We start from the raw sequence: 24,691 nt of genomic DNA, 5'->3' as shown, positions 1-24,691 counted from the left end.
CCTCTCGCAGCAGTCTCCAGGCGAGCGATGGTCCCGCTCTTCCCAGCGCAGCGCGCTCGTTGGCAACGCTGGGACAAGGCAGGGGCGGTTCGGCCGGCAGTGTTAGCGATGTGGCGGTCGGGGAGGTTGGAATACACGAGCCTTGCGGAACCGGGCGAACGGAGCCTGACTAGCAACGGGTGCTCCGTGCAGAAAGGGTGAGGAGAACCCGTTGCGCTGAGAAGCGGTTACAACGCATGCTGACTCGTTGGTTTTTAGATGCCGCTTACGGAAAAGAAGGTAGACTTGTACAAATAATACAGTCAGTTCCGTTTTGTTCCCATGGGAAAAAATCGAATTCTGGGGTTTAAATCCAGAAATAAAGATGCGCTGGGACGGACGTAGTATTGTGGTGGAGCCCGGATTATTCTGTACCACCTGGGCTTCTTGAACGTACACATAAATCTTAGTGCAGGAGCGTTTTTTGCATTCGACAACAGCCTCAGTGCGGCCTGGAATTGAACTGGAGACCTTGTGCTTCCCTGCAGAGTGTCATATCCACCGAGTTACCACAGTGGACTTTTACGTGTAGTAAAAGGCGCTATCCACTGCAATATTTTCCTGAGGAGAGGTTTTCGAGACAACCAAGTTTTCAATTAACAAGATAACGGTATTTTTGACTATCTGATTCGTGGAATTCTGGCGCCGGGATTACACCCCTGTAGTCAATGCAATAATCATGTCATTTTAATCAACAAAGTAACTTCCATCGTGGAAAACGGCTTGCATATTTCATCACCTACAAAAGCTAGTTGAATGCAGTTAGTATCCGCTTTACAAAAAACAGCAGTTTGTACCAGTTTCCTGGGCCATGTACGAAGAGATTCAAGCAATGCGTGGTATCGATGAAAAAAAAAAAACATTTGTTTTCACTCATCTGGGTAAGTTCGCCAAAACAAACGTTACGTAAAATTTTATTGTGAAAATTTGGACGTGAGTGTTTCGAAGTGCTTATACTTGTTTTGTAAGGTAAGTAAGCTATGACACGTATACGTTATTTTTTATATCGTTCATGCCTAATGTTGCACAAGGCAGCGAAAGTTTTTGAATAACAAGCTAGCTCTGTGAACTGGATCGCTCTTTTGTAACCAGCTGAGCTGTGAACACAGTCACTTGGAGGCGAAATTAGCGGAGGCGAAACACACCTGCTCTTAGCGCCCGCTGCGGATTGCTAAGTACCAGATATCACCTGAGTTCATCGGCCATTATTAACAGAGCGAAATCTAACGTTGTTAAAGCGGCCACCCCATCCTCTGCTGGAGCCGTTGTAATCACTAAATAATTCTTAAGTATGAATAATGCCACTTGTGCGAGAAACCCTATTTTATTGCAGTCTCTCCTGTACCGCGTGGAAGTGTGTGAAACAATCCAATGCCAAACGAAGGAAACATTTATACAAACGCAGACATTTAGTTTGCTCCACAGTGAGGGCTTTCGGCTGCAGGAAGTGTAGACGTCCTTTTAAAGGGCGTCTGCACTTTTGAAAGGGCACCTTACCAAGTCGGATCGGAAATTTTAGTTTCATTTTAAAAGTGTAAAGTAGCATCTAGAGAGGGTTTTAGCGTAATTTTTTTGTCAAATCGCTGCATTAATTTAGGAGATAGTAAAAATTGAGATATCACACCGTCGTGCTGCCGGGAGGCCAGCCTCACAGCCAGCATAAGCACTGTCTCCATTTGTCCCGAATAGCCTTTCCAACCTATACTTCTTCCCTGTCTTTTCCATATACTTTTCCCATACGGAGCCGAAGAACCGAGTCGCAATTATGTCACTATCCCCACACGCCTTTTGTTTCCTTTTCTTCCTTCATTGCCGCACGACACACTTCCTGTAGTGGTTCTGCGCGTTCTACCTTAGATGAGAAACGAAGGTCACGTGCCATAATCGGTGACATTGCAGGTAGCGCGGCTGCAGAATAGGCGGCTTTGCGCGTGGCACCTTGATCTTTCGGCAGGATGCGAGGATCTCTTGAGAGGAAGGTCACGTGCTTTTGTTTTAATATTTCACCTGTTCCGCCATACTGGGCTTTGATCCATGTGCGCACATTACCGTGCGCACAGGATTGCCCACAGGATCCAACAGGGCAAACCACGTTATCTACAGAATTGGCTTGTATGTTGGCTACGGAGAAACCTGGGGATGTCCCTGCAAAAAAAATCATGTCCCTATTCCTTTTTATGTTGTCCACTATTACGCGTTATGTTCGGTATTCCACTCGACAGTTTCATAGCTGGCTTTGCATGTCCAATTGTGTCGTAGTCGTTGGTCGCCTCCTCAAGCGGCCAAGGATCTCGGGAGGAAGGCGGCCTCGACAAGCTCAAATCGGAGAGGCACTCACTTTTGCTGCCAATAGTTGAATCCCCCGATCGAACGCTGGGCAAGCTCAAATCGACGACGCACTCAGCATCGACGCCTATAAGTGACTCGGCCGATCGGCGAGGCGTTCGTTTCGAACAGCAGCGTACGTGTCGTCGATTACGGACGCCGCAAGAAACGGGGGCGTAACATCACCGTGTTCCCTTGTCTGTCTCCCGGTTCCCCGAGCGGCAGTGGTTCGGCGGTGACATCCTCGACCTCGACGCTGCGGGCGTCCCGGAATGTTTCCGACGCGCCGCACTTCCCCACCAGTAGGCGAGTGCGGGTGAGTTGTAGGAGTTGGCATTTCTGCGCGCCTGAGCAAGCACGAACCGCCCGCTTCGCGAGCTCGGAATTCCACGCGGCCTGACAGGATCCCGCGAGCCTGATTAAATTTGATTTAAACAGAATTTGGGCTTTATTTCTTAATTTTGCCGAGAACTTCCATGTAGAGGTCGAAACTAAAAGTGTCGAACAGAGTGGCGTTAAACCACATCCTTTGCAGTACAGGGCGTAGGGCAATGCCCCATTCTTGAGCTTGAAACTTAGTACTGAGCGGAATATCGTGCTTAGTGTTTAATTTAACAACAAAACGGTACCAATAGCTTAGCCAGTGTGGCTAAAAAAGGTAAGCAAACTCAGCAATAATCAAACAAAAAAGACAAAAATGTGACCTGCACAAGCTTTGAGATAAAAAGAAGAAAAAGAGGTAATATTCTAGCTTACAGCACAATAATGTTGGCAGATGTTGTGACAGCGGTGCTAACAAAGCATTTCGCATCCAGAACAATGAACATCGATTGCTTGCAGAAAATATGCACAAGGAAAAAAAGAAGCATCTGTAAATATAATTCGTACACAGGCACCCCCGTACGAGGCCTAAATTGTGCTTCAGGAGCCTGCCAAGCCCTCGTTTGCCGTGTTCTACACACACTATTAAAAGAGAAATGGCAATAAAAGTGCAACTGGTTGCCAGGCAGTTTCATAACCCTACAGCTTACAAATACAAAGAAAAATTGCCTCAGGTTTTATAATGGTACACATGTGAATAAATTATACATGATATGTTCTTTCTGAAGCAGGTTTCCACTGGCCAACCAAGAAATTTACAATTTCCGCACACTTTCACGATGCTGACTCACAGTGAAGCCACGAATCAGCATCACCTACATAGAGCTTGAGGCTAGGTACACCTAACAACAAAAATTAATCCCACGTTTCTGTGTACGATCACACTGCATCCGTAGGTCATACTGCAGACTGAGCATTGGCGTTCCAATGCTCAGTCATTGCATTGAAATACATTGGCCTTCCAGTTGCTTGTGTGCTTCAGTGCTTGAAACGACTTTTTCGTATCAAATAACTGCAACGCCAATGCACTTTTCCGTAAAGTTCGGGAATTTTTACCTCGAAACTCCTGTCATCTTGATAATTCTTTCCAAGCGGATCGCCTTGCGAACTACACGGCTATAACTTGTAGATTGCAACATGGGCCAGAATCTAATTAGTTAAAGACGTAATTTGTGGATCTTGAATAATTAGTCGATTTTGCATCTCAATTTTTTGCGCAAGTATTATCCACCGCTTCGAATAGACCAGCTCATATCTGCAACAAGAAACATTTAAAGATTTTTTAAAGTGTTTGTTCAAACACCCTGTATTGTTTGATTTTCTTTAGTTATTTACCAAAAGTATTACTTGCTGTTTCACTTTTGACCTTGCATGTTTTCTCAGGAACTATAGTAGCATCTCTAAGCCAATATCGTGGCCAATATACTGATTTGCTTGCGTGCCTTATGAGCATACTTCGAATGAAAAAAGAAAGGTGCATTGGACATATGCAGCGGCTTCTGATTCAGCGTGCTATTGTTATGCTGTGATAGAAGAATAAAGTCTGAACTCACAATTGCATATCTTATGAATCCTGTTCTTGTTCACAAGGTCGGCCATTGTGTAATTTCCCCTGGCACGCATCCCGAATTCGATCCAGTGCATAATAATTACATGGCGAGATCTTGTGAAACAACTCTTATTGACAACGCTTATTCACGCTTCGGGACGTCTTTACTGCTTTAAGTGCTGCTGCTTTTCAAGTCATAGCTGAGTTTTTTTTTTGTAGTCATGTGGTACTAAAAAAATACTGTGTTCATGAAAACTGCATATCTTAATTTAAAGGTTATACTGATAACGTATGGGATGGTACACAAATTCTGTGCCGAAACGGGCAAAGGTTGGTCTGGAGCAAATTCGACATTTTAGTACTTGGCATTGTTTTTCTCGGCGCTTTCAGGAAAAAATTACCCGGTATAACCTACTTGCACCTATTTCCACAGACTCAATATCTAGCCGTTGGGGACCTGACAATCATGACTGGCATAGGCGTAAGAGCGAAATACTGTCACTGTGATGGCTAATTGCAAACGGTCCTTTTATGAATAAGGCCCTTGATGTACAGGCTCATAGCGTATTCAGAAAAAACGCCCATATAAGGATGCAGGAAGCTGTTATACGAAACAAATTGCCGCCAAATCTTGCCTGGTCGCATCCGTACTTTCTGAATTATATTGAGGTTCTTCGGCAAAACATATTTGCCGAGCCGTATCTATTGTACTCTCCCAGAACGGCCGCGGTTGCTTAGTGGCTATGGTGATGGGGTGCTAAGCACGGGGTCGTGGGATCGAACCCCGGCCACAGCGGCCACATTTATATGGGGACGAAATACGAAAACAACCATGTACTTAGATATAGACACTTTTATAAAACCCCACGGGGTCACAATTTCTGGATTCTTCCACTACGGTATGCCTCACAATGATATCGTGGTTTTGGCAAGTAGAAACCCATATTTTAAGTTTACTCTCGAAAAATGGAAAAAGAAAAGCATCAGCAAAACTATGGCACTATGGGTACCGAGGTGGTCAAGGACGCAGTGATAGCTGCAAGTGATAACGTTACATTTGTTTTTTTTTTATGTATTCAGGTGCACGTTAACTAACCCTATGCGGCCAAAATGAATTTGAAATCCCCTACTACGGTCTGCCTCATAATCAGATCGTGGTTTTGGCATGTGAAGCCTCATAATTTAACGTAATTTGGATTGACAAAAATGGACTTTTGATATAATCTGATGGTAAGCGAAATTCAACCCGCGCCACGTGCAGTTTTTACGGCTGCGCAACTAGACGACAAAGTAGCTGCAGCGGTCAGCGCGAGAGAAGCGCCCGGTCTCATATACTTTCGCAATAGACCTTCACATACATACACCAGCATATACCTTCGCAATCGTATAACGTCGCTTTCATCGTAAGATGGCTTCTGCTGGAATTTTTTCGTATTCGAGTAACCTTTCTCTCTTCTTTCTAACCATATGGAAGCAAGCTATTCTAGCATTCAATAAAAACATATCTAGGGCACTGCAATTTCCTTTCCTTCTTTGCTTATCAAGATATGCCTACCAATCTTATCTGCACTACTTTTGAGTGCGCAGTTCTATATAGGGCATTCTTGTCGATTCTTGGGCGATTACAGTACGTTGGATTTAGCTGTAGAACTCAGAAAATAGCAATGCCTTAATGCTGCTGAATTTCTTCTCAGCATTTGTTTCAACAATGTGAAAACGTCGTGGAAACATGTGCGTCTAACGCGGACATAACTGCAACGAAGAGCAAGCTGCAGGGCATGTGCGAAAAGGACCCGCACTACGAATCGAAGATATCGACGAATGCTGCTTGGAACCATGAACGCTAAATTCCATATCGCTCGCTCACTGGTTTGATCCAAGGTCAGACAGTTTGTTTTTTGACGCCATGCTGTGGGCCAAGTTTGAAAAGGTGCGTGCCGAAGAAACGAACCCAAATTGCCCAATTTTTATTGTGCATAACAGCTGCCGCCGGTAAAACCACCCTGACTTAGTCATGCGCGAGTCGAAATGTCTCATTTCATGACCTATGGGCAGGGTATGTAGTTTTCCGTTAGTGCGGCGAAATTTCGAAGGTGATCTCGTATCATCCCGATTTGCAGGAGCTGCGCAAAAGCACACGCATCACAAGACACACTTCGGTGCATTCGGGCGTCGTGTACATTACGGTCAATTTGGCCCTTTCTGGCATTGCGCCGCGGTACACTCACGAAAGCGCGCCAGACAGTATTCCTTTTTTTTTCTGTCAGAAACGGGGCAACGTTCCTCCTTCGTGTACTTCAGGATATGTGTGCCCCCTCCCGCATTTCGTGCGAGTGAGCAATTACATCCGCTAGTATTTGCAGTGCAGGAAAACAGCCGCGCAGAGCGATTACTCATTGCCATCCGATAATAAATAGCGCCATCGACCAAGGCCAAGACGCCACAAAGCTCTTAGAAGAGGAGGAGCAGCACGAAGATTCTTTACGCGACAGTAAACTGCAAGCCAAGGGCGAGAAACTGGCGCAGGGAAGCGGCTCCCGCAGCTCTTCCATTCCGGAGACAAATTGCGCGTCTCAGCGTGCACAGGTACACGCCAAACCACCCCGGTGGTTCGATAGCTTCAGCATTCTGCGATTGAGCAAAAGAATGCGGGTGTAATCCCTGGCTGCACGGCTGGGACCTAACAGGAACACTTTGACGTAGCTTTCTGCAACTTTTTTTTGTGTGTATACGTGTTTGTTGAAGTGTGTCGCATGGTCTAGATAAGCGTATAATGCTGCTGATAGGAACAAAATTGTATGGATTTCAGAACACAGTCTACATTCCATTCAGGGCATACGTTCCATGATATTAGAAAAGAGAAATGGAGTTCTACAGGCCGTGTGATGCAATGATCATATCAGGTTTTCGGTGGGACATCCTGAACGGCTTAATAAAAAGTAGAGTAAATTAAAAAATTCAACCAACATATAGCGCTATTCTATTCATAGTTTCATGTGCAATAAGATGTCTATGATCCAACATTATAAACATGTATTCATGTTTTATGCACGAATTATTTTTTTTATTGCTCAGAACCGAAGTGCACTTATGCACTAATATGTCGATTAGCATATAGTACATTTATAAAGACCACTTGCTGGTTTTTGCATTCGGTACACATATAGCCTTTATATATACATAAATAAATATATCTGTCTAGGAAATATGTACATAACAACAGACAGCAGTAGCAGCAGTGGAAGCGGCAGCGATGCAAAGCCCGGGAAGGTAAGGAAAAAAAGCGTCGCTTTAAGATGTCCCCAAAAAAGCTTAGTCTCGGTCATACTACGTCTAGAAGAGAAATGATTAAAGGAATCGGGAGGATTTATACAGAATGCGGAAGATTGACAGAGCAATCTTGATTCGGATTACAATCTCAGAACTCAATGTGCACATCTCGACCTGATGGCTGGAATACACCAAGCACGTTAATCGTAGCACTAGCGCAAGCATTCCGGGGCTTCCTGGCACTTTCACGAAACGCCATAGGGAAGTCCAGATGTGGTATTAAGGATCTGTTGAAGTTCTGGTTTGTGGAGTTAGTGCCGTTACTTGAGTACTTTTGAATAGAAACAAACTCAGTGGTGTCATACCACAACACTTGACAAACTGGCGTTCTTGTAAATATGTACGTGCGGCGAGAATTTTCTACATGATTCTCCAAATGGGTACAATAGTCTTAACGCACGCTATGGTGTATGGCACACAGAGGTAAGATGGCACGTTAATACCTTCTACGCTATGAACGTAGACAAGGTGCGCACACTAGAAATCCAAAAATGTACAACTGTGAATTTTTCCTGAAACGAATTATTTTATTGAAATTTTATTGCGATAGCAATTACATGGACACTCCAGGCGCAATTCTGCCATCGTCATCGCAGTCGCTATGATGTACTCTAAAATTCCAAAGGCGATAACATCGGCGCCGCGTGCCCTATGCTGCAGTTGTGAGTTAAAAGGCGCGAAGTTGAGCCGACGATGGAGGCTCAATCGTGCGTGTGCAAAGGTGGAAAGCGGAGAGGGAGCGCGCCGTGTAGCGCCTCACTCAAGACACCGCAGAAAGAGTGAGAAGGGGGGGGGGGGGGGGGGGGTTACGCCGGTGGCTCCTGTGTGTGGCGCAACCGCACGCGCTCGCACGGGCTCCTTCTGGAAAGCAATCTGCAGTGGGAAGAGAGTGCACGCCGACTGCTGATAGCTTCGTGTGTGCTGTGTGTTCACCGCTTAGTTAGCGTTGAAGCGAGAGGCAGCATAAAGGTCAAGTCGCTCGCTGCTGATGCCGCGTTTCTTCACTATACACTCTAAGAAAAAAGAGAGTAAAAAGTGAGTCACGGCAACTTGACTCTCTTTTTTCTTCCGAAGACCCACTTTTGCGCGAGTAGAGTCAGAAAGAAGAGTCAACATTCCCGCATGGGTCGTTTGACTCTCAATAGCACGCTAAGAGTCATGGAAGATCGCCATTCCTCTGATATTCGAGATGAGTCTGGCGAGAGAAAGATTTTAATGCAGGAGAAGAAATACCAGATAAACTCTTCTGTTTTAGGCAGGCCCTCGGGTTCCTGTCCTGGTTGTAATGCCGTGTATCATTCTTTCATCCTTGTCATGTTCTGCAATTACTTCGAACTCTATATATTGATTTTCCTTGACCATGTTTGTTGATACCTCACACGCTTAAGCGATAGCTGGATTCCCATGATAAGGAAAACTTGGATTTGTCACACTGGATTCTGACCATAAGTAAATCTAAAAAAAAGTATTGGCTACTAAAGAGAGCACAGCAAAGAGATAAGTTCAGTAGGTGCAGTCAACAGTGTCGATTGTAATATAATTCCGCGACTTAAACTAAATTTTGAAGATTTAAGTTCCAAAATCAATATCTTGTTATGAGGCGCACGGTAATGGAAAGCTGCAGATTTATTTTCAGCAGCTCGGGTTATTTAACGTGTACGGAATGCACGGTTACGCGCGTTTTCGCATTCTGCCCCCGTTGGAATGTGACTGCCGCGGTTGTGGTTGGACCCGTCGCGTCGAGCTCAGCAGCGCAACACCAAAGCCACTGGGCTACCGCAGTGCGTTGCGTTCCGCGGCCAGAAACAAATATTAGCGTACGCAACACTGCTTTGGAACCCCCTAGAAATATAAAAACAACAATACAGCAGTTTCGCCCCAATGCTGCATGAACCACTGCACGAACTATTGCTCGAACCAAGGTTCGTTGTTTCATCGGCTGAATAAACTGCAGTAAACATTCGCTTACTCCTTAAATTAGGAAGCACTGGCTCACGCGCGTACCTGCAAACAACAGATCTCACTCAATGACGGCGAACACTCGCTGTCACAGCGTTGGCGTGACGAAGGGCGCGAACAGAGCGGACCGAACGCTTCTGCTGCCTCTTCCGTCAAAGCGTCTCCGCAAAATTGCGTTATCTGAGCGCCCCCCCCCCCCCCTCCCCCCAGCTTTGCGTCCATCGGAAATTATCACCAGAACAGAGCGAGGGTGGCGCAAGACCGGGCTAGAGCAACGGCTAGAGGAGGAGAAGCGCGCTAAACTAGCGCATCCCTCTCCCGGCTTGCGCGCGTTTTATCACGTGACCTCCTATAGATACTTGGGGCGCCCATCGAGCCCGGCTCAGCCTCAAACACTTCCTTTAACGCGCACAGCCAACGGCGCGGGATAGGATCTTATCGCACTTGACTGTATACGAAAGCTCACGGTAACACCGACAGATATATTTCGACGGTTGTGTCCATATAATTGCTATCGCAAAATTCGAAATAAATAGAAATTTTCACTAAGGACCAACCACGCTGCTTCTCCATGTCGTGAGAGAGCGGTGAACGATAGTTCTAGAAAATGTGTTGCTAAATCTCCGCCAAATGACTACGCTCGCATTTGGTGACAACGGCACACAGTGGCAAGAACTTGTGGAGGAAATACCGGAGTTCTGGCAGCTTCAGGTGCACTAGATCATTCAGTAACATGGGCGTCTTTGTAGTTCTACCTCACATCAGAGCAAACTGCACTCGACAGAAATAAAGGGCAGCCGCACCGTTATAGCTAAGCAAATTAAGGACAATTACGCCGCGTCTTCACACTTCGAGCATGCTGCGACAGCCCCCCGATAGATATTTCAAACGTAACCACGCTCGGACGGGCAAATTTTGCTTCTGCCAAGTGAACGTAGTGGGCATTTCAACACGCGTGTTAAATTCATGGCTGTTTCATTCGTGAACATTACGTAAGTGACGTAAAATTATCAGTGAGCAAAACAGTTTTTATTTCAACGCGAGGAAACAAAACCGAAACTAGCGCAACTGTTTTGCTCAGTTGTGCAGATACAAAATGATCCAAAGCCGAAGCCGTCAATAGCATGACGCCATTTTAAAGTTGCGCTGTATCACGCGCGAGTGCGTTGTCGTTGAGTGGTTCTGAAATCACTGCGTGACTGCAACCAAGCGTTGCGGCAAGTTACGGTGGGAGCTTCTGTCCGTGCTGTGTGATTGCGACGAGGGGACCGCCGCCAGCAGCAGCGTATCGCCGATTTCATCTTTCGGTTTGCACTGCATCTTTCATTGTGATAAGGGAGATCGCAACGGACAGAGACGACCAGATGCATACGAACCACTACCAGCGGGGACCTGTGACCTGTGCCATATTTCTCTTAACGTCTCAGGTAAGCATATCAGCTTTTGTTCCGAGTTTACAAACGGCGCGGACTCGGCCCTTCCGGTATGGCTACATTTTGCGCCACGTTTCTCTTGGCACTTCATAGACGTTTCTTGGGCATGCGTGCGCGTATGTATGCGAAAATACTACTGGCAGACGGAAGCCTCAGGAGAGCATCTGAAGTTATTGCAAAGCTGTACTGCCAGGAGAAACACCGTTCTTAACGACTCCGGTGACGAGTGGCCTGTCGCATCGAAAAATCCGTATAATATCAAGTACTGCGTAACTTGAAGTGTAGATACAATACTAGCACCAGTGTGACTTTCGCTGGCGAAGACAGGTAGTCGAAAAGACAGCTTGTGTATTCTGAAGATTTACTAGCGCTTTAGGTATATTACCGCGAATAATAAAAGCGCTACAACGCTGTATGGCAGTGTCAGGCGATGTGGCAGCACAGATATCTTAAGAGCGGTAAAGCGGCTGCATGCACAAGCGAACAGACACAGCGCTTTAAAAGCGCTGAAACAGAAAAAAATTTATGTGCATTTGGCTGTAAGTAGAAAACACAAAACACGTTAGCTGACAATCTAAGCCGATGTATAATGTTATTATTTTTTATGTAATCTTTATTTTCATGATGGTAAATATTTAAAAGCATGAATTTGCTGCAACCTTTATATAGTAAATCCTACTAGGCGTACAAAACCTGGCTGTGTTATGCACAGAAGTTGTGGTATTCCTACTGGATTTTCTATTTTGAGTCTGGTGTTTTATGAAAAAGAGGGTATTTTTATTTGTAGTCTTATGTTAGTGCAGATATTTGGCAAGCAGAAATGAATTGATTGCAAAGTGGTACCTCCTGGTGATCTGCATATAAACCCAAGTTTATCCTGTCTTGGCTATTGTAATGTGCATATAACAATTTTAAGTATATACTGCTGTAGTTGGCTTAGTCACTGTCGCGTATTTTGTAAAAGTAGAAGGCTATGATTATTTTACTGTTTTCATGCAGAAATACCTTTCTTTCTTGTACCAAGAAACGCTCACAGCATTGAATGAAATGAAGTGTGGTGTATTATTCTACTAATTTAATAAAGGAAATTTCGTCTGCACTGCATCAGAGATTAGTTTACTTTCTTTTACTAAACAATGCGTTATTTCCTCTGCTACTGCTGTTCTGTGTATTTTTGTAATTTTGAAATGTACTTTATTTTAGGTATTCAAGAAATGCCAACATCCAGAAGACGCCATCTTATCCAACACGTTATGGGTGAGACAGATGGTAGCAGGCACTTTCGCATATCTCATTAGCATATGATGCTATTTGTTGTAATTTTTGTGTCCACTTTTCTGGCCTTTATTCATTTCAGCATTATTGTGCAAAGGGTAATACTTTTACATCGAGATAGAGTAATTGTCCAAAGGAGAAACATGGCTGGAGGAGACGGCACACATAAGCCTCCTTTGTCCGTATCTCTATGTTGCGCAGTTACTGTCATTGTCTACCAACAAGCCCAAGTTCTTCATCAGCTACATTTACTAATTCTCCGTTATTACAATTTCATTGATACAACATTGAAAGTACAGAGGTGCACAGGAAGACAGAGACTTGAAATGATGAAGAGGCGTAGAACAAGGAGCATCGCTGGAGCCAATGTTTCGACAAAGAGAAGGAGATAAGTTTTCTTGTCAAAACATTAGCTCCAGTAAAATTTATTGTTCTATCACTATTTATGATTAAAAGACAGCATTATTGCTCTTGCTGAAGTATTATGCATTATGGAATAAAAATTAGCAGGGTTAAATGTCAGGAATGTGAAATTTCTTGTGTATTTTAATGCTACAGCGAAAGCCAGAAAAACAAGATGTAGAGAACCACATTGTTATTTGTCACTACCCAGTTTGGCCAGCTTCATCAGAGCATGCACTTTGTTGCATTATCGACCACTGGAATTCATTAATTGAATTGCTTCGTGATTACTTATATTTAGAGATGCTGAACTTGTTTTAATGCAGCTTAACATAGTGCGTGTAAAAAATATACAATGACATTTTAAGAGGCTTGCAGTTGACTAGCAGATCATTTGATGGTATGAGCTCGGGTTTCCACTGAGCTTCCATGCACAAATCGGATGCACATTCTTTTTTTTTTCATTGCTTGGATTTTCATAAGCATAAGTTCCATTTCTTCTTTGTCGATGTTCTAGTTGTGTTGTAGGACCTAACTGTTTACATTGATTTGTATTGGTATCCATGTTACACAGACAGCTGAATTTTTCTTGTAAATTTTGACATGTTAGGACTAAGAGCATTTGTGCAAATTTGCTGCAGGTACACTCTGGTGGCTCCCGCCCCTGCATCCTACCACCACTGTGTCCTGACTACGTCCACTAGAGAGTTCGAAGCCTTTGGCGGCTCCTGCCACTGCGTCCTGCCACCACCGTGTCCTGACTACGTCCACTAGGGAGTTGGCAGCCTTCGTGATGATGCCAAGCAGGCTGGAAGCCGACAGAAAGATTAAGGTAAATACATGTGATTAAGTGGCAACTTTTTGAGTGAAGTGGCTTGTAGCCACTCAGCAATGAAAGAGTTAACTTCAAAGCAGTTTAGACTCCCTGCTATCTGTGCAGGGATGCTCAAGTCCACGCAGTTTGCCTTAGCCGCCAAAAGGCTATGTGGATTACACGAAATGCGCTGCAAATTTTGAAACCAGTAGGAGACCACTTGTACAATTTTTTTTCTTGCTTAACAAAAAACTGCTCTGATAAAGCTTTAGCAATCTAAAAACAATACAGTGTACACTCATACATGGTAGTGGGCATAAATTTACTAGGACTGCCTCAATAGTAAGTATGCCGATAAACACACCAAAACTGACTTTTTTTGCTAGTTCATCCTCATCTCTGTGCACTGCTGCATAATTTATGTTCCTGAAACCAGTTTTTGCATGCAGCACAACTCCTAAATATGTGGATTACGTAAATTTGCAGCTTTTGCTGTAAGCCAGATTCATGAAAATAAAGTTAATAGGCCATTTTGTCCATTTTTAATGACTCATAATAAACTGAGCAGTGGCTAATAAGCAGTTCAATTTTTGGTGTAAGGCCTCTCTTTATTGTCCTGAAAAATTTGGCCCCCTTAATGAAGGAACCAATTTTTCTGCTATGCCTTTTATGATGCATAGATTGGTGCATTACACAAAATCTCACTAAGTGCTTGCGCCAGTAAAAAAACTTTTTAAGTTAAGTATTTCTTGAAATTAACATTTGCGCTATATTGAAGGGCCTCCAGTTTTTCAAAAAAAAATTTCAAGTGGTCGTGTGCCAGGTTGGTACAGCTCGCATGGAATAGCCTACTTACACAAATAGGGAGGGCCATGCCCTCCGTGGTTGCTCAGTGGCTGTGTTGGGCTGCTGAGCACGAGGTCGCGTGATCGAACCCCGGCCACGGCGGCCGCATTTCGATAGGGTTGAAATGCGAAAACACCCGTGTACTTAGATTTAGGTGCACATTAAAGAACCCCAGGCGGTCGAACTTTCCGGAGTCCTCCACTACGGCGTGCCTCATGATCAGAAAGTGGTTTTAGCAAGTAAAACCCCATAATTTTAAGTTTTTTTAGGGAGGGCAAAGTAAACTTGACTTTATGTTAAGATACTATTATTGATCTACAAAAGACAAAATGAAACATTCCATCCTATAAGCAGCTCTTCACATGCATTTACACTTTTGCACATTTTTATACCTGAAGTCTGGTGGCTTGTGTCTGTTTTCATTATCTGCTATGTGGCGATGGTAAACTTCAGGTTTGCCCTATGGTGAAGAATATTGTGGTGCTTATAGATATCGATCTATGTTTTTCAGGTTGCCTCGAAATTTTACCAAAGCCGTACCACACACTCGGGCAAGGCCTTTTTGCAAACGGCGTATAACCAGGCTCAACGCATGAGTGTCGAGTGAGTCTGGAGATCAAGGCAACCTGCTGTGCAACCAGCATGCAACCTTTGGTGGCCCCTCTACATGTTCCACCTATTTCACAGCTGCACCTCAGCCGCAACTTATCCAAACAGCATCACCAACTGTGGTCACTCATCGAACCATGGATGAATGTTGGGGTGGAGTGATTTGAAGAGACATTCTATTTGTCTCTTCAAATTCTTAGCAAATACTTGTGTTATTATAATTAATATGTGTCTTTAGTGCCGAGTTTTTAATGGTTCCTTTCTATTAGAATTCTCACCATCGATTCCTGGTATTATAATGTAGGTCTTTATGCGCAGTTTTTCGTAGTTGTTTCGTACTTGTGTATGTAATTGATAGGTTCATACTTGTTATACAGAAGGCTAAAATGCAAACTTACAGCATTTTTTTTTTCTTTCTTTTGATAATCTACAGCACTGCAAAGGGTTCAAGAAATGTAACCTAACGTGGGCTCTTGTGCAGGAAAAATTCAAGAGCAATATAGAGTACTTATTTCAAACACCCATTATTCTTGGAAAAGTCAAGAATATAGGAGCACAAAAAAGAAAATATTAAACTAGAGAAACATGAGTTCCCCTCATAAGTCTGATAATAATGCGACTTCCTTTCACTGCAAAGATACCAGTAATGTACTCGCATACAAGGTTTCAAACAAGCAAGCTATGATGCCCTTGGCATTTCTCAGTGCCTATTTGCCACACTGACGAATGTCAAAGGCATCGTAGGTTTCATGCACACATTGGTTGTGTTACACTTTTGAGTATTGCATTTCTCAAACACAAAGGTTTACAGCAGTGCTTTAAATAGCAAGTGCATTTCCTAATTTATTAGTACAAGAGTAACAGTACAGATCATGTAAAAATTATTTTACAGACTATATGTCCATGGATGCACGCTTCTGATGACATAGCAGTGACGTGTTCGTGGGATGAATGTCTTTATTTCAGATTTAAATATTGGCTTCCAGGTCTGGGTTAGTCTCCTACACTGAGTAGTCTAGGTCAGAGCCCATTTACTAGAGAAAGTGAATTAAACTAGGAATTATAAACATCAAAAGATCTTGTTTAGGACACCAATAAGACAATCAGCAAGGTTCTTTGGTTATTCATTTCCAAATTTGTGAGGATATATTTTATGACTGGTTTCAATATTGTGAAAACAAATATTTGTTTATTGTCACACTAGAGTTGGCTGCCCCCATTTGTATACAACCCCTTTGCAGGCTAAAAATTCAGTGTGTTACCTTATTTACTCGCATAATGATCGCACTTTTTTGTAAAAAAAATCGACTCAAATTCAGGGGTGCGATCATTGCGCTGGTTGAATTTCCCACAAAAAGAAAAAAATATATTATCTGGCATTTACTACGGGATGACAACAGGTCAACAAATAGGCGGCTGCTGCTGTATGTAGTGCAGGACACGAAAAAAAATGGTGGCCGGCAGAGCAAGCCGAACGCGCTGAATGCGTTTTTCTTCTCGTGAGTACATTACAATGCATTCAAACAGTTTCTTCCATATTAGTAATGAATAACATCGGCAAGTTTGCGGCAATAACATAGCCATGCCCACTTTGAGGGGACAGAGATGGGCGCGCTTAGCTCTGCCAGTGACATAGGAACACATGGTGGGCATGCTGCGGAAACTGCGGCATTTGTCTTCACCACTATCCAGTGTGGCACGTTTCCGCTAAGGGTGGGCGAATATCTTAGCTGCGTTACAAACGTCGGCGAATGAATAGGGTACACTTCTAACGTATCAGTGTAAACGTGGCTGCTATCACTGCCGCTCGCGATTTGTTGCGTGCCTACAAGTGCTGATGAGAAGAATCGAAAGACGCCTTTTTTTGTTGTTTTTGTTGACCACAACCATTATAAAGCCTACACATAATAAAGGAAAGTTTGGTTGTAGCTTTTTTTTGTCGTAGAAGTGCAGAAAGTGATGAAAGGAATGAAATGGGGCATCTGCTTAAGAAAGTTTTTTGCATACAGTCTGCTTGGTTTGTCTTGAAGAGTCGTTCGCATAGCAGTCGACAGATGGTAAGCGCGATCATTATTAGCTAGATTTGGCACATGACACATCACTGCGGCAAGTTCGGGGTGAAATCGTTACATGGGAAATTAAAAAAATCGAATTTTGATGACAAAATATAGGAGTGCGATCATTACGCGAGTGCAATCATTATGCGAGTAAATACGGTAATAGGCTGTTTTTGGTTTCGTGCACTCTATGTTAAGGGATGCAAATGGTGACATACAACAGAATGCAAAAATGACTAATGAATTCAAGCAGGGCATGGGGCTTTTTAGGCAGATGCGTGCGTGTGCTATTTATAAAGCTCCCCATGGTATGCCTGAAGGCATTTTCTAACACTTTGGTAGAATACACTGACACCCCCTTATTAACTCTTCGAAACAACTCTTTTATATATTTGTACTAGAGATTTGAATATACTGTCATTCATAAAGTGTTTTATTAGATTTGAATTGTCATTTATTTTTGTGTAGCTGCTGTTTTTCAGTTATGTCCTACACAGTGGCAAAATATTTTTGTGGGCACTTTCCTGTGGATAAAATTTTCAGAAATAGCTTCATGCTGTATCTTATTTAGCTACTCGTATACTGCAAAGTGGTGATACCTATCCAAACGGCTTGTACAATTACCGGAACTATGCAAAAATATATTAGGCCACATTAAATAATTTTACAGTTTGCAATTTCAATTAGATATCAGCATTCTACATATCTTGAAGAGTACGTATGCCAAATTTCGAAGTATAGGACAACTATAAGTGCATAAGGTTATTCTCATGCTATTGTGAGAAAATGTTTTTGAAGTATATTCAATAGTTTTTTTCACAATAGCATGAGAAGTATGCAAGATTAGTAGGCAGGCCTCTCTGCCTGCCTACTAATTTTGCATACTTCTAGTAACTTTACATGCTCTTTGAATAGATATCGGCACTTTGCAGTCTACAAAGAGCTGAGGTAGCTACAGCACACTGCTTTTTGTGAAAATTTACACAAGAAAGTGCCCGCAAAGATCAGTGTATTTTCCCATTGTGTAGGACATAACTCAAGAAGCAGCTAAAGAAATACTAATGACATATATGACATTTGCATGAAGAACTCTACAATTTGCTCTCTTTTCAAGCCTCTAGCACGAATAATAAGACTGTTTCGAGTAATATTCAATCAGCAAAACATGCCCCTTGCTATAGTGACCTACAACATAGAAACGCAAATTGAACGCAAGTCTTTTTGTTGAAGCGACTCTGGGCTGTCTTCCCAAGGGCTTCTGTTAAACACTGAAATTTCCTGCATTTACCAGAAGTGCAATACTCAAATGTTAGCGTATGTGCAATTGGTATTGGCAAACTAACAGAAAAAAAAACAGTTCTGTGAAATGAAGAATTGACTATAACTTTGTTCGACATTTACATTTTGACTCCATATCTTTGTTTTGTGCTTTGTACTGAGTGTTTCAGCAGTGACTGCCGCTAAAAATTGACCATAACTGCTTCATGACAATGCGACAATTTTCGCTAACAGAAATTTATAGCAGTGGCAGGCATTATAATTACCGTACTCAATAACATCTAGTTTGTAAGAACTCAGACTAGCACCAGTTCCGAGATACACAACCCAAAAAGACATGATCAGAAAGGTTTATCTTCCACACAGAATTGTCCCATAAAGCTTACAAAATGTTTTGTGGCTAAGTAATATCTGCAACAGCAAAGCATGTTCCACCAAGTATGGCGATAAATATTTGAGAGCTGTCAGTCTGAGGACTCCTACAAACTAACAATACCTTCAGCACTGACTAGCCTCAATAATAGGAGGGTCAGCCATTTTGCTGAAATTAATAGAACTTCAATTATTGTGATGTTGTTTACGAAAACATTTGCAATTGTAATTCAGTTCTAGTATCTGTCACTTTTGTAAATATTTTCCAATTAGTTTTTCACACTACAACTTTTGGTAATAGAGGTATTCATTGCAGAAAGATCTAGTACATGGCACTTAATAATAAAGGTACTGGTCATCGTAGACTTTCTGTTGCACAGCTGTTTCTTGAAATCTGAAAGGATGTACCCGCCTCCTTATGTTAGCTAGAAACGGAAATCTGTCAGTATGTTTTGTTTAAAATACAGCTGATCAACCCGATAGTTAGGCTGCTTGCCAAATATAAATTATAACGATAATAGTGAAGGACCATAATAACAGAGTGATGCTGACTCATAACTATGCCCAGCTACATCCACGCAGCTGTGCCATACAATGTGCATGTGTTAAGAAGAGCCAAATGCCCCAGAGAGAAAGCAACAGTAACTCATTGTTTGTCATCTTGTTCAAGCAGATTATGCGCTAGCTGTAATTTATGCTCAGTAAATACATAAATCAGTCATGTCAGGTGTCTTACTTTAGGTTGCAAGTTCGAAGTTCTTGTAATCTTGCTTGTTTTTATTTTGTTTTCTTTGTGAGAATGAGTCACTTGGTTGCCTTCGCACATATTCTCAAAACTGTTTCATCACTGGGAATCAGGAAATTTAATTTGCATATGAAATTCCCAGTTACTAATTTGGTAGGCTTTGAGCTTAATTCTCTTATCTTTTATATGTTTATCTACCAAGTAGTCTTATCGTTCATTGAAACATATCCATGCAATGCAGAGAGGGCACCCAAATTATAAATATCTCTTCTTGCTTTCTACCCTGCTCTGGTGTTTTCAAAACCTAGCATTGGTGCAATGGCCTGTCTGCAGAAAAGTAGTAAAGTGGCTAAATTTAAAGGTCAACAACATAATTAAGATACGAAGCAAAACTATAAGTTCGCAATTGTGCCCCATAACGAGAGTTCTGCTTAGAATTTTAAAAAAATTGACATCCTGCTGTGGTGTGAGAATTGCTTTGGGTTCCAAGGGGACTACGTAGCACCTGTACTAGTGTATACAAAGCAAAAAAAAAAGATCACTCCAGATTGGAGCGGCAGTGGGAAGTCAAGCACAGATGCTTTATTTCACGCACCATTAATGTGGTTTATCATCTGCTCCTGTTGTATGGGAATGCATACATTGGGAAGACAATCCTTTGCGCCATTGTTACCTTAGCGGGACACCAGAGAAAGGTAGAAATCGAGAACAGGTATTCACACTTGGTTGCCCACAGTGTGTTATTTGGATGTGTTTCACTCTACAAAAGACTACTGTGGTAGGTAATCATAATGACAAAGACAAAAGAATTAAAAGAGGTATGTGTCTGTCATCTGTCCGTGACCTCCAGTGTTTATAGAAACACTTCTTTGTGTATATGTGCCAAGCCGTAGGGAGGCTTTACGTAACTCAGTCATGCTTGCTAAGCTAAAGATTGGAATAAAGAAAATCACAAGAACATTGTATGAGTGATTTATAAATGTGGCACCTAAAGTAACTTATTCATGTATGTCCTGAGGATAGATTACAGCCAGTGCATAATGTGCTCTTACAGGATGACTTGGGATGAGTAAAAGAAGCCTTCCTCACATATTCCTCTTTGTTTCTTTTGGATCTTTGTGCACTATGTGTATTGTTACAGCTGCGTGCATGCAGCTGGGTATAGTTTGTTTATGTGTTCTGCTTCCCCTCTTGTACTCATCATTCATGCGCTATCTTTGCCGTAACAAAATAAAGCTGCCTGTGCTACTTATTTTGTCACCATGTTTGGATTATGGGAAGTTTTGTATTAGCGGTTATTTCTACCTGTGAAATTGTCTGTGTCAGCTATTTTACTTAGTCTTGCAAAAGTATGCTTCTCAACATAAATAAATGATCAGTGTAAGTGTTGCTGTATTTATTTTTGTAATTTTGTCAGTTATGAGGTTTTTATACACTGTTGCATGTTGTATGACAGAATAAAATTGATGCACAACTTTTTAATGTGGTGTTTTTCAGATCAATTTTCATCACGCTAACATGCACAAATTGTGTGGGAAAAAGTGCCAACAAGAGTACCATAAGGTAAGACAGCTGTTTTTACTATTAGACTGGATTATCAATTGCCAACCACTTGTTTTCAGCAAGCGTAGCATAATGCATAGATAGTGTAATCTAAGTTGGAATATTGTTTTTATTGCACTTCATTATATGGGTCTCCTTTGTACATAAGTGCAGCCTCTCTTATTTGTTGTGTAGCTTACTTGCTTAGAATGTTAAGTCGTAAGTTAAGTCTTTTAGAACAGGGAAATAGGTTGAACTTATGAATATTTTGACATATTATAAGAGACTTGTGCGGTGGTGAATTAACCTTCTACATGAGTTACATAATATTTTGGGGTCTCATTATGGTTCTGAGTGGCATTGCAGTGTCATGCATATGCAGCTGCAGGCTACATATTGGATATTTATTTAAGACTGTTTTGCTTAGTTGGCTATTGATTCCAGTTTAATGGTAAAGAGAACTGTCTTGCTTTCATAGTGATTCTGTGCTGACTTATACATTTGAATTTTCCAGAAGACAGTAACAAAGACTGATGAAATATTAACTTTTTCTTGCTAACCTGCCATGTGCTTTTTGTCAAGTTTACTGTGGATTCTTTGTTATCCTATGTTGTCTTTTCATAGTAGTCTTCTTGAGAACTAGCCGTAATCGTGTGTACTTACAGCAAGAGTTGTTGACACATTTTGAAAAGCGGCTCGACACTGCCATCCAACAGTGAAACGACTTGCAAGAGGCCGCATTTGCCGCTAGCATTTGCAAGAGGCCGGCACCACGCACTAAGGGTAACTTGACACACATGGTGGAGTCATCAGACTCGTCTAGAATAGTTACCTGAATCATTCTTGCAGTGTTCACGTGACACTTTATCTTGAGTCGTTCGACTCATTTAGAATTGTTAACGGACTCCCTCAGCACTAGTCTTGTAACCCTTTTGAGAGGGTATAGGGGACTATTACAAGAGAGTATGCATGACTATTGTGTGCAGAGTCACGCGAACACCTTGTATTGAGCAGATAGTCTCGGGACTCTCTGCCAAAAGAGAGTTCGGGTGTCTCCCACAAAGTGAGTCGTATACGTGACGAGTCCAGACTCTTCGAAAAGAGTAAGGGATACTCTTTTTTTTCTTAGTGTGTAGTGTTTTAACAGCGAGTTTCCGAGGTCATAAAGTGGGATGCATTTATGTTTGCTTCTGCACACGTGACACAATGATCGTTAATTGAGTTATTAAGCGAGTGTTTACAAGTTTATTCGACCGAAAAAACTACTACCCTTCGTATACGTTGATGATGTGTAGTGTTTTATGGGGCGTGTAGTGTTTTTTTTTCACTACTGAAATATCAACGAGTCTAGGGCAGACATGGCAGGGAAATAATATAACTAATATTTTTATTGCTTGCCCTGCCAGAATTCTTACACGAAAACCATACAGCAAACAAACAAAACACGTCCTTCAAAAGTGCACGTGCAGTAAAATTACATAGCTGTGTTGATGCACAACAGATTCGTGCCAGTGACAAGTAATGTCCTGACGACACTCTTATGTTTTGGCTCGCGTTATGGTATTTTAATAGAACTGCTTTAACGCCACCTCTTCCAGAAGCTTGTCTACTTGGTGTCTTTGAAATGTTGCACGCTTAAAACCAGAAACAAGGTTTCAAACGGAGCACGATGCGTGCCAGCGTACAGCTTAGTCGGTTCGTTGATGGGTTTGTTCTCTAGGCCTGCCTCGAAGTCGCCGGCTAAAGCAGGTGGTAAACAATATGAAAACGAGCAGGGCACTAGAACCAAGCACCTTACTACATAAGCAACAATGTTTCACACTCTCCTTAACTAGAAACTTTCGAGAAAGTATGCTTCGCCCGCGCACGGCCACTAATTCTCCCATTTCATGCAACGTTTTTGGTGCACACCAAGCTGAAGACCTGAACAATGCATTTCCTTTAGGAAGCAATGCGAAAAATAAAAGAAAGTCGTGCTTGGATTATGGCTGTGCTTAGTGCTCGAGTAAGCCACCTGCTTTTTCGCAGGAAGTATTCCACATTTTCCGCGCTATAAGGCACGAGCTCGATGAACTAGTGTCAGTCAATTTTCACCCCATTCACGCACAAGGTGCATCTGTTTTGTTTCCATAAGAACGACTTTTTCGTGCTCATTCATAATTTTGTTCTTTAATTCAAACTTTCCTATTGTTCACAAAACTCATGGTATACGAGTTCAATGTCTTTTAGTGATTGACTGAATAGAGAAGCTCCTAGAAACAGCAAGAGGCCGCACTGCAGGAGACAGAAATGCAAGAAATCGCAATTCATGGAACAGAAACCACAGAAAGCCAAATCGCACCAACAAGAAGCTCGGTGTGTGGAATCCTCGAGTTGTACATTCCGCCTTACGCATTCCAAGACGTTACTGGCATCGTTCATGCCTACATGATTGCCATTTCATTGAGGTTCCACATATTATTAAAAGAATAGACAATCTAATGAAAGAACAAAATGCGTGCCTGCCGACACTTGCAGTGGTGCCCTACATGTCGTACACCGCTGTAAGTGTAGGTTGGTCAATAAATGGGTGTTCAAAACAGGTAGTAAAATAATAGTGATAACTATTTGGCAATGTCCAATGCCAAAACTATAAGCGAGAAATCTGGCGCACGTTTCTGCGTTCGGCATCCGCGTGGTGCTTCGGGCATCGTCGTAACATTGAGTAGAACAGCAATTTCTCTTTGACCTGCAGCATTCAGACATCATTGTGTAGCATGCCTATTACGCTCCTTCAAAGAGCTTTTTTTTGGCATTGTTTCATTCACTGAATTTCAAAAACGTACACCGCTGTAGTTTCGTCTTTCACTAATTCAGCGAGAAATATGAATTTTGGAAATCATTGTTAATGAATGTATTTGATACACGTAAAAAGATAAAGTTGGTAGATCAATACTTTGTCTGATGGGCGAAATGAACTTTTCTTGACCCACAAGTATAAAGAGAAACAATGAGGATAACAAAGGATGTTGCAAATTGTCAATGTTGTAGAGAGAGAGAGAGAGAGAGACAACAAACATTTAATAATGCGGCTCAGTGAGAAAGAGTTCTTTCTTCACCCAAGACGGGTAGCCTACTCATTACAGGTCCTTGGCCCTTACTGCTTCCCTGACCTAATTCACCAGCTCTCCCTGGCCTAATTCCATGGCCTAATTCACCAGCGATACATGTATATTATCGATATCTTCGATATCTTCGCATTAGGTGAACATAACGTCGCTTTATCACTTGATTAGCTCCAGATAGGCGAGGAGAAGAAGACCAAACTTTGAGTGGAAGCCGCCGTGGCCTTAGGTCATCATGCACGATTCAGGGATTATTGCTGATGCAGTATTAATGCATATCTGCATTATAAGTAACCTCATTTACATCTCCAAACTTAAGGGTGCCTAATTCCGGTTGTCGGCGTTTCAAATTCCTCTTTCTGCACTTGAAATAATTTGGGAGACGTTAGGATGGCAAAAGCGATCTTTTTACAGGCTGGTTGCCAATGCGAAGTGCTTTAGTATAAAGCAACCGAATGCTAATCACAAGCAAGCGTCAATAAATACAACGCACAAGAAATAAATACAGAAATATGATTGAAGAAAGGACCAGAGTTCTACATTACGTGCATCTCCCTTAACTATCTTTATAGTATTAAACAGTAGCCAGGTAGTCTCATATGTGAAGCTCGAGAAAGCAAAAAAAAACTGT

At 42.2% G+C, this 24,691-nt stretch overlaps 2 long non-coding RNA genes across 3 annotated transcripts in view; both read left to right on the top strand.

Moving 5' to 3' along the window:
* The window catches only part of LOC135919013 (uncharacterized), a 119,478-nt gene that overhangs the window by 2,531 nt on the left and 92,256 nt on the right, over window positions 1–24,691 (top strand). The gene's annotated exons all lie outside the window — the stretch shown is intronic.
* On the top strand, window positions 10,239–20,896 carry LOC135919021 (uncharacterized). Of its 2 annotated transcripts, XR_010569862.2 has the most exons (5): window positions 10,239–11,010; window positions 12,220–12,273; window positions 13,335–13,525; window positions 14,865–17,780; window positions 17,851–20,896. It is a non-coding gene; the product is annotated as an uncharacterized lncRNA (long non-coding RNA). The 2 variants fall into 2 exon arrangements; XR_010569861.2 differs by having other exon boundaries at window positions 10,262–11,010; window positions 14,865–20,896.

The sequence above is a fragment of the Dermacentor albipictus genome, chromosome 9 (genome assembly GCF_038994185.2).
Source record: "Dermacentor albipictus isolate Rhodes 1998 colony chromosome 9, USDA_Dalb.pri_finalv2, whole genome shotgun sequence".
Classification (NCBI taxonomy): Eukaryota; Metazoa; Arthropoda; class Arachnida; order Ixodida; family Ixodidae; genus Dermacentor; species Dermacentor albipictus.
Note: the sequence above shows the minus strand (reverse complement) of the source record. Positions and strands in the feature narration are given on the sequence as shown.